The sequence below is a fragment of the Empidonax traillii genome, unplaced genomic scaffold (genome assembly GCF_003031625.1).
Source record: "Empidonax traillii isolate 1590-97213 ecotype Southwest subspecies unplaced genomic scaffold, ASM303162v1 scaffold420:size724490, whole genome shotgun sequence".
NCBI classification, from domain to species: domain Eukaryota; kingdom Metazoa; phylum Chordata; class Aves; order Passeriformes; family Tyrannidae; genus Empidonax; species Empidonax traillii.
Window position 1 is genome coordinate 210528 of NW_020955613.1, and position 9523 is coordinate 220050.

Sequence of the window (9523 nt, forward strand, 5' to 3'; positions counted from 1 at the left end):
GTGAGCGTTTTGTGAGAAATGGATGCTGAGAAATGTGTTATGTTCACATGTAAACGGGGTTTGTGTGAACGCCGAGATCTGGGGGGGGGTTGGAAAGACTTAAGTAATAGAGTGCTTTGCTGAGCTTTTGGTAGTAAAGCAGCCCAGGAGTAGCTCGTGCAGAGGCACTGACTTATTGCAGCTCTAAATATCCCAGCCTTTAAAAGCTCTGGGGTTTAAAGCTTTGTGCAGAGTCTCTGCTGGGTTTGGGATAACCCAAGGGCAGCGAGGGCAGACAGCACACAATATTATCCCAATAAGAGACACTTTATTTGTGATCAGTAATATTTATTTTTTCATGTTAAGGAAAAGACCCTTTCTATATTGCCAACAGCGTAAATCGGGATGGTTTCATACTTCATTAGCTCTGATTAAGGTTCTTGATGGATGCAGAAAGAGCACAGGTCTGCTGACATATTTCAACTTTTTCACTGTTTGTTGATGAAAGGAACACTGACATATAAAAAAGCAACAATACATATGTCACAGCTCCCCACAGGCTTGTGTCTGTGACTGGTGGTCAAGGGCCAGACTCCTGAAGAGCAAGGAAGCATCAGGTGACACTCAGTGTTTTCAAAATCAAGGGGCTGATACCATCAGAGAATGGGTTGGGTTGGAAGTGATGTTAAAGCCCATCCAGTGCCACCCCTGCCATGGGCAGGGACACCTTCCACCAGACCAGGTTGCTCCAAGCCCCGTCCAACCTGGCCTTGGACACTCCCAGGGATCCAGGGGCAGCCACAGCTTCTCTGGGCAACCTGTGCCAGGGCCTGCCCACCCTCCCAGGGAAGATTTTCCTTCTAATACCTCATATTTTGTACCAACACTTCAAAGTGGGACATGGATGGAGAGCAGAGAGCAGCTCCTTTCATAGGGGAGGCCTCTCTCTGAATATTTACATCCGAGATATAAATCACCCTTTACACATCACTCAGTGTAATAGGTTCCTGTAATTAAATGAGAGCTTTATTGAATAAATTACCACAGTGCTAATTATATGTGTAATACTCTTGCCATATCTCCAGCAATTCCTTTGACTTTATTGCAGATAAAACAATGACCTTGCCTGTTTTCACAGTGCTTGATAATTTAAGAAGATTGAAGAAATGTCAATTGTGAGTTGTCCAAGAAGTCTTTAGAAAGGCTTTAATACCTTTAATAACATTAACTGAATGTTGAGACAATATTATTCCTAATACTTTCTGTGTACTCACAGAGTCCTTTGGAACTCACCTGTGTGAGCCACTGGCCTTGGTGTGTGCAACAGGCACTGGAAATACAGTGGGAAAATGTTGGTTCAGTCTATAATACCCCCAAATTGATTCTTCCCAATGGAGTGGGGAGTCAGAAATTATCTGCATCCAATCAGCAAGGATCTTTATGTAAATGAATGCAGAATTAGAATAGTCGACCACAACTTGATGACATTGGCCTTATTTTTTGTATATTAGTCAATACTTGCTAAGTTTACAATTTTCCCTTTCCTTTAGCTTATTTATAATTAAGTTATTTATACATGCACACAAGTACAAACTCACCCATTGGACACTTCAATTAAATTCCGGTGAGGCTTTATTTTTATTTACTGCTTTCTCCAATAAATGCACATCTTTCAAATCTCTGCAGAGCTGCATCGATTCCTGGAGTATCATCTCCCAGTTTATTGAGTACAAATGGTGACTGATTGTCCCTTGACACCTCAGGAAAACCTTAAACATACAAAAAAAACTAGTTTGAACAGGTTACAACTTTATTAAGCTATCACCACATCTGGGAAATTATTTGAGGTGGTTAGGAATTTCTTGATAATTTTTTTTTTCCCCCACTGGAAAAAAATGCTGATTTGCCCAAATCCAAGCTGTTTGCTAAGCAGAATTTGATTCAACATATCCAATTAAGAAGAAAAAGAAGCCAGTGCAATAGCAGGTTGACACTGTTAACTGAAGATTGTGCTTTTTCTTGTGATGGCAATTTTTCAAAATTTTAATGAACTTCCACTTGAAAAAAAAGAGTTGAAACCAATTAATTTGACTGACCTGACAAAAAAAAGAGGGAGAGTGTTGGTGGGTGGCAATGTGAGATCACAGATTTACACCCTGTCTCGTACATAACTTCTCTGCAAACTGTTGAGAACCTGGGGGGGAAATGAAGCTCCATCCACACTCAGTGGGGAACTTCCCTGCTGCTGCACTGCTGAAACCCAAACTGCTGCTCAGAGAAAACTTGGGAAATTGAGGGGGAAAGCAGCATCCCAATGGAAAAGGTATTAACAGCCTGTTTTTCATCTTCTTGGTATCTTCTGCTTTCCTGAGAGCAGCTGATTTTCATCATCCCCCCCCACTCCCAGAGAGTGGAGCTTGGGGTTCTGCTGGTGTCTCAGCCCTTCCTTAGCACATTCCAGCCCATCCCTGGTCCTGCCAAGCTTTGCTGGCATCTTCCTGAGCATCTCCTTTCTGCCTCTGTTCTACTGAACATCATATTTTTGTGTCATTGATCCATTTTTAACCCATTTTTAAAACTTTACTTGGAATTTTCACGATTGCAATATCAGGATCCTGTCAAGTTAGTTTGGAAACACAGCCTGGTTCAGAGAAAAAAAAAATTCCAGTTTAAGTAAAGTCGGGAACTATCTTCCATTAAAAGCATTTTAAAAAATTAATTTGCCCCTGTGTTCAGTAGGGCACAGGAAGGACAGCAAGGTTTGAAAAGCCACAGCAAATAACCTCTTCAGTAAAAGAAAAATAATTTAATAGCAGCTTTCTGTGGCAACTCACAGTATTTCTCCGTTCAATGGAGTGTGAAAATACAAGTGTCTTGTAGGAATATAGAAATGAAGAAACAATTTATCAAGCAAACATATAGGTCTTTCTTCAGGAATTTCTACTGCTTTGCCAACATTATTCTTTTTTTGGCACAGTTTTCCTGATCTGTTGTCTGATGGAGAGATCCAAGGTGGGAGAGGAAACACTTTCCTTCACTTTATGACAAAGAAAAGGGAAGAAAGAAAAACTAACCATTAAAGATGCCAACATGGGTTCATCTGCTTTAGCTCTGTTATAGAGAACTGGCTTCAGCAGGACAGGTTCCCTTTTGCAGAAGTTATTGCCTTACCTGCTCTGTCTCTTTTCACAAGTTTTCCTAATTGTTTTCCTTAGTTTTCTATTTTTTTCTTTGTATTTTACCATTCAGGAGAGAATAAAGCACCTGCTGTCTAAGGTTATACAAAAATTAAAAGCAGCAAGTGTCCAAGGCCAGGTTGGATGGGACTTGGAGCAACCTGGGCTGGTGGAAGGTGTCCCTGCCCAGGGCAGGGGATTGGATGAGATGATTTGGTTCATGTGCCAACTGTGATAGAATTATTGTGACATCCGTGTCACCGTCTCATTGTGATGGTGCCTTTAAATTTCTCAGTAAATGTTAATAATGGATTGAAGAATCTGAACTACTGGTTTTTTTCCCCACTTGTTTTTACTGCTATGCTCCACAGGAAAATGCTCCAAGACTTTTGTGGCTCTAGTTATTATACAGTCTGTATTATTAACACAGGGATTGCATTTAGAGGAGACTGAATTTTGGCTGTAGGAAATTGGATAGAAAGAGACTTCCAGTTTAAGGAAAAGATGATTATTCATTTTTCTTCAGCAAAAACTAAGATCATAGATCATAAGGTCATAAGACTATAGATCCTTAAAATTTTGACAAGGAGCCAAAGGCTGAAGCTGCCTTTTAGAGAAAAATAAAATGCAGTGTCTAATGGGAATTATTTTCCTTTGAACTCTCTGGTCAGACAATATCCTTGACCCAACAGATGGAAAGGTCACGGTTAAAATACAAAGCAGCTACTCTTTTAAAAAGCAAATACAAAAGACATTCAGCTCAGCAAATTATTATTTCTAAGCTTTGTACACTGACAAGAAATCCAAGAGTTTCCTGTAACCTCTTTGTCGTTGATAATGTAAACATTTTTCTCCCGATGCAAATAGCAGGGGTATTTTTAGCACTGATCAGATGGTTTGGTATTTCTGAGGCTTTACTTATCTTTTTTTGTAAATCTATTTTCTAAAAAAGAAAAGACACCGTCAGCAGGCTCCTGGAATGCTCTGGGTCATGTTCAAGCCTGGCACAGGTTGTCCAGAGAAGCTGTGGTTGCCCCATCCCTGGAAGCGTCCAAGACCAGGTTGAAGGAACCTGGAATAGTAGAAGGTGTCCCTGCCCATGGCAGGGGGTAGAACTGGGTGGTCTTTGAGGTCCTTTCCATCCCAAACCGTCCTGTCATTCTGTGCTGTGTTGGAATTTCAGGCCAGTGCCTGCAATAAAAGGGAATCAGCTGAACGGTGAGTGGATTTACACCCCCAAACTTACACACTTCTGTGATCCCTGCCCACTCCAATTTCAGAGCAGATCATCAGAATTGCAAGATCATTCCTGCCACGGGGGTTACTGTGACCTTGGGACATGTGGAACATCAGGAACATGTGCCAGAAGCTGCTGATTGGAGCTGCCCCTCCTGAGGGTAAGGGGAAAGGAGGCTTAAAATTTGTGCTCTGCAAATCCCTGGCAAGATGATAAGTTGGCTTGGCCTCTCACTTGTGCTGGGCATGACCCTCCCAGGATTTCTGGTGTGAAATGGAGGCACAGCAGAGTGAAGGGGATTATCCCACCTGGGCAGGTCGGTGAGTACAGAACATCTGCTTCGCAATTGAGACTCTAATCATCAGAGTTATAATTTAATTAGTGCACCGAACCAGTCTACTTTGAGGGGAGTATTGATCAGTTCTCCATACCCAATATTATTCTTATTTGTCAGAAACTTTCTAATCGGAAAAGACAGTGCCTTTGTCTCAATGCAGAGCTTTATTTATTTGACTCTCTGTCCCCAATTAGTTAAGTTTGTATAAAGGCACCAACTGGAGACAAAATGGAATGGCAGGAGCGTTTTTCCTTGATTGAGTTTCTACTTGTACATTTCCCAAAGCAAATAAAACCAGCTTGGAATTGAATTAAGGGGATTCACACCATGTTTTGTATTGGTTAATTTAATGGGTATAAAATTCACCTGATTAGTTAATTCCATACAGTGTAGCAGTTTGAAACTTGTTTATGCATCAACATCCCAAGACTGCACAAGGAATCTCAGTGACTCATCAGCTCCACAAGTATTTCCCTCAGTTGTGCTGCAGAGGGAAATAATTGTGATATTCAGATCCCCTGCATCTGAATTCCTCTGCCAGTTAAAATACAGAGCCATTTTCCATTCAAGTGTTTAAAGTTAAGCAATTTGATAGCACAGGCACCAAGGACTGGCAAATCTCATCTGCTATCACGAACACAGCAGTGACAAACACCAGTAATACTTCAAAAGAAGGTCAACACTCCAAACAGGTGACACTGGAGCCTTCACAGGGACATTTGCTAATATATGGTGGGACAAAACTTCAGGGTATGAAGTTATTGAGCCTCAGAGTTTGACTTCATGACAGACAGTGGCACTGAGCTTGATTGCAGACCATAAATAGTGCGTGTGGGCCATGCCCAATCCACCACCTGATTTCATTTGTATTGAGAACAGAGCTGGAAATAGAGGAATCTGGGAATTTTTTCCCCTTTTATTTCTTTCTGGGGGAAGGGGAGGGGATGTTGTCGAAACCAAATCTGTTTATTTTGTGCAAATTTCTCAGCTTTGCTGGCAGTCTCAGAGCCCAGCTCCCTGATCTGTGATTCCATGGGCTCTGCTCAGAGGATGACATCCTGCAAATGGGATAATCTTCCTGGATAAAGCAAGAAAGATCTATTTTCCAAATCTTGCTGTGACTCAAGAATTAAGAAAGACTTGAAACCACCAAGTGGAGGAGCAAACCATCCTCGAAGTCGACAGCAACATCAAGTTGGGAATATTGCAGTGATATTCACAGCCAGGTAACTTTTGGGGCATTTTTTTCACCAATATTGATCGGCTGACTCTGCAGAAATGTTGCAAATGTGGCAGGAGAAAGCCTTGCTGAGGTCCATGAGCTGGGAGGTGCTGGGGTCAGCGAGCACCACAGGCTGAGGCTGCCCAGAACACACTTTAATGAAGTCTGACATCCAACTTCAGCCTGACCTTATTTTGTACAAGGGCAGGGATATCGTGAGTTACATCGATAAAACCTGAACAAGGCGCTTTTTTTTTTTAAACTTTTGCTCACTGAAAAGAGTCTCTGACACCTGAACTGCTATAAATATTCATTGGAAAAACAGGCCAAATGGTAGGGAGGTTTATTTTTGGTAGGGCTGAGGGTTTATGTCATGAGAAACTAAATTGTTTGGGATTTTATTCATGAAAATACAGGATTAGAAAGAATAGTTTTAATTTGAGTTCCAAATATAGATATGGGAGTGTTTCCATATATATTTGAAGAAGCTGAAAGTGAACTGTGATTCACTAGTGTTTGGCTCACCCAAGAAGTTATGAACTATATTAGGGTGCAGGTCTTGATGAGATGCTTTTATAGGGACTATCCTGTATTTAAATCATCATTTTCCTCTGGAATATCCTAGGATATTATCTGAGATAAGAGCAGTATTCCATGATTTCTTAAGAAGAGTTCCCTGAGCAGGGGACAGCAGTTCTTGTTGCTTCAAAGTAATATTTGCACAGTCAAAATATGATCACACAGCTTTTAAATGCTCTTGTATTTGGGTTTTGCTAGTTTTTATTTGATTTGATTTTATTTTATTTTTCTCTGAATGTAAAGATTAGAACTTGACACAGGAAGGACATGGAGTTGTTGGAGTGAGTCCAGAGGAGGCACCAGGATGATCAGAGTGCTGGAGCAGCTCTGCTGGGAGGGGAAGCTGGGAGAGCTGGGATTGTTCAGTCTGGAGAGGAGAAGCTTTGGGGTGACCTCATTGTGGTCTTGCAGAGCCTGAAGGGGCCAACAGGAAAGATGGAGAGAGACCATTTACAAGGGTCTGGAGTGACAGGACAAAGGGGAACGGCCTCAAACTGCCAGAGGGCAGGGTTAGATGGGATATTGGTAAGAAATTGTTCCCTGTGAGGGTGGGGAGGCCCTGGCACAGGTTGCCCAGAGAAGCTGTGGCTGCCCCTGGATCCCTGGAAGTGTCCAAGGCCAGGTTGGAGCAACCTGGGCTGGTGGAAGGTGTCCCTGTCCAGGTCAGGGGGTGGATGTAACCTTAAGGTCCCTTCCAACCCAAACCATCCTGTGACTCTCTCAGCTGTGCACTGAAATATCTCTGCATAGCTGGCTAATTACAGACAATTACAGCAATCAGATGTCCTGCCCAGAGCCTGCACTCCAACCCTGCCCCAGCCTCTCCTGCACGAGGGCTGAGGCAGCTGCTCCACGTCTGGGGAGGGGGAACCAGCACGTCCTAATTCCAGCAGCGGATGCTGCTGCTACTCCAGCCCAATGTAGGCCAAGCTCTGCTCTCCTGCTTATTAAACACCATTCATCATGGCACACTTCATGTGCCACAGCTGCTGGGGGAACGTGGGCATTTGTACAAAGATGGGCCCTTAAATTAGTTTTTCAGCATTATTTTTAGCCTTTATCTGTTGCTCAAACTTCAGGTACCTGCACTGCTGTTTTAGTGCCTTTTTAACGTGTGTTCTGGACATGCTGAAAGCAATAATTTAAAAATATCTGCATATTTCAAAAGAAATATGCAGCTGTGCTTCCTGAGCTCAGTAACAGGCACAATCTGGCTTTACCTTTAATATTGTTGCTTTACTGTCTTAAAGCTGCATTTTCCATGCAGGCAAACTTTGATGGGAGCTCTGTGCACATGAATATTATTAGTGAAAGCTCTTTGTTTCCCCTTTATTAAAAAAGGGAGGAATGCATATATTAGAAATACATTTTTATGTACAAATACATAAATATATGCACATAATATCAATACATGCACATATTTATGTATAAATACATAAATAAATATGTGTTTATAAGTTAATAGAATCAGGGGTTTGCTTTTATGTTTGTGGGTTTTTTCCTAATTCTTCTGTCAGGGGCGTTTTTGGCCCACCATGTGCTGATTTAGCTTTTCCAAATGCTATGGAGTGATTTTATGTTACTCAGCAGCCTGTGCTGGTGCTGGGAGGTGCACAGAGAGGTTGGCGTGGGCAGATGTGGTGGGAATTATGTCATATTTTCTATTCAGGCAACCTGCAGTTGGAATTCTGACATCATTGCCCGTGTGTTCTAAGGGCATCATAGAAATACGAATAGTTTCGGGTAAAATTAACATGATTACTAGTTTTTTCCAAGCATATTCATTTGTTTAAAAGAGAACAGATTTTTTTCCTTAGTGTGCTGGAATTACAGATTGGTCCTTTATTAATACACTACCCAAAAACTCATGTGGTAGAGTGGTAAATCTCCAGCACAGGATGATGGATGGTTCGAGGAGAGGTTGGCCTGACCCTCTTGCAGGCGCAGCATCTTCATGTGTGGGGAGGTTTAGGTAAGATCTTCGGACAAATTTATTCATGGAGAGGATTGTCAAGCATTAGGACAGACCACTCAGGGCAGTGGTGGAGTCACCATCCCTGGAAATGTTCAAAAAATGTGTGGAGGTGGCACTTGAGGACACAGTTCAGTGGTGAACACGGTGGTGGTGCTGGTTGATGGTCAGACTTGATGAGCTTAGAGGTCTTTTCCAACCTTAATGATTCTCTGATTCCATTCAAGTCTAAAGGATTAAGGATTTAAGGGACTCCAATCCTTGATAATATTCTTATGTTGCCTGCAGAATAGCACCTAATTTACTAATCAGACACAATGAAGAACAGAATCTCCCGAGAGAGAAAAAGAGGAAATTTAGCCCAGAAAAAGGACGGGGAATAGGAGAGAAAATGAGTAAAGACACAGGACGTGCAATCCAAGTTCAGATAAAACACACATGCTTGTCTTATTGCCAGTGCTGCCCTTATTTGACAAGCTTTGCTGGTCTCATGTAGTGTTCACCACAAAAAGTTGCCCAGAGATGCTTCTAGAAGGTAAATAAATGTGTGTCGGGAGAAAAAAAAATAACACTCACATCGAGGGATGATTTAAGATTATTTTTCCACACTTCTGTGCGAGATTGGATCTATTGTAACCTTCCCAAACCTTTGTTACCTTTGTAATTTAAACTGACAGGTTAAATGCTAATGCAATTGATAGGGGTGAACAACTGGTCAAGGAACAACCTGATCTGACTGCATAATGCATCCGAGAATTGCAAAAATATGCAGGTCAGATGTAATTTTGACAGAGAATGGCTGGCTGCAAGGGTTTATGTTTCCCTGGATAGTCTTAAAGAAGAGTTGGACTATGGTAAGTACCACATTGCTTGAAAAAAATACCAAGTTAAACTTAATGGAAAAAATCCAAGTTCTCAATACCCTCAGATTTCATTATCAGTTTTTATTGGAGCTAGGATAATAAGATTATGGAATTAAGAGAAAAGTTATACCCATTTTCTTCAGCTCAGCAGGCCTAAT

The 9523-nt window shown here is 41.7% G+C and overlaps 1 long non-coding RNA gene across 1 annotated transcript; it reads left to right on the plus strand.

Annotated features, from left to right (window-relative positions):
- The first annotated feature begins 651 nt into the window (after positions 1-651).
- On the plus strand, positions 652-4702 carry LOC114062594. The gene is made up of 3 exons (XR_003572420.1): positions 652-663; positions 4262-4264; positions 4436-4702. It is a non-coding gene; the product is annotated as an uncharacterized LOC114062594 (long non-coding RNA).
- Positions 4703-9523: the final 4821 nt, after the last annotated feature.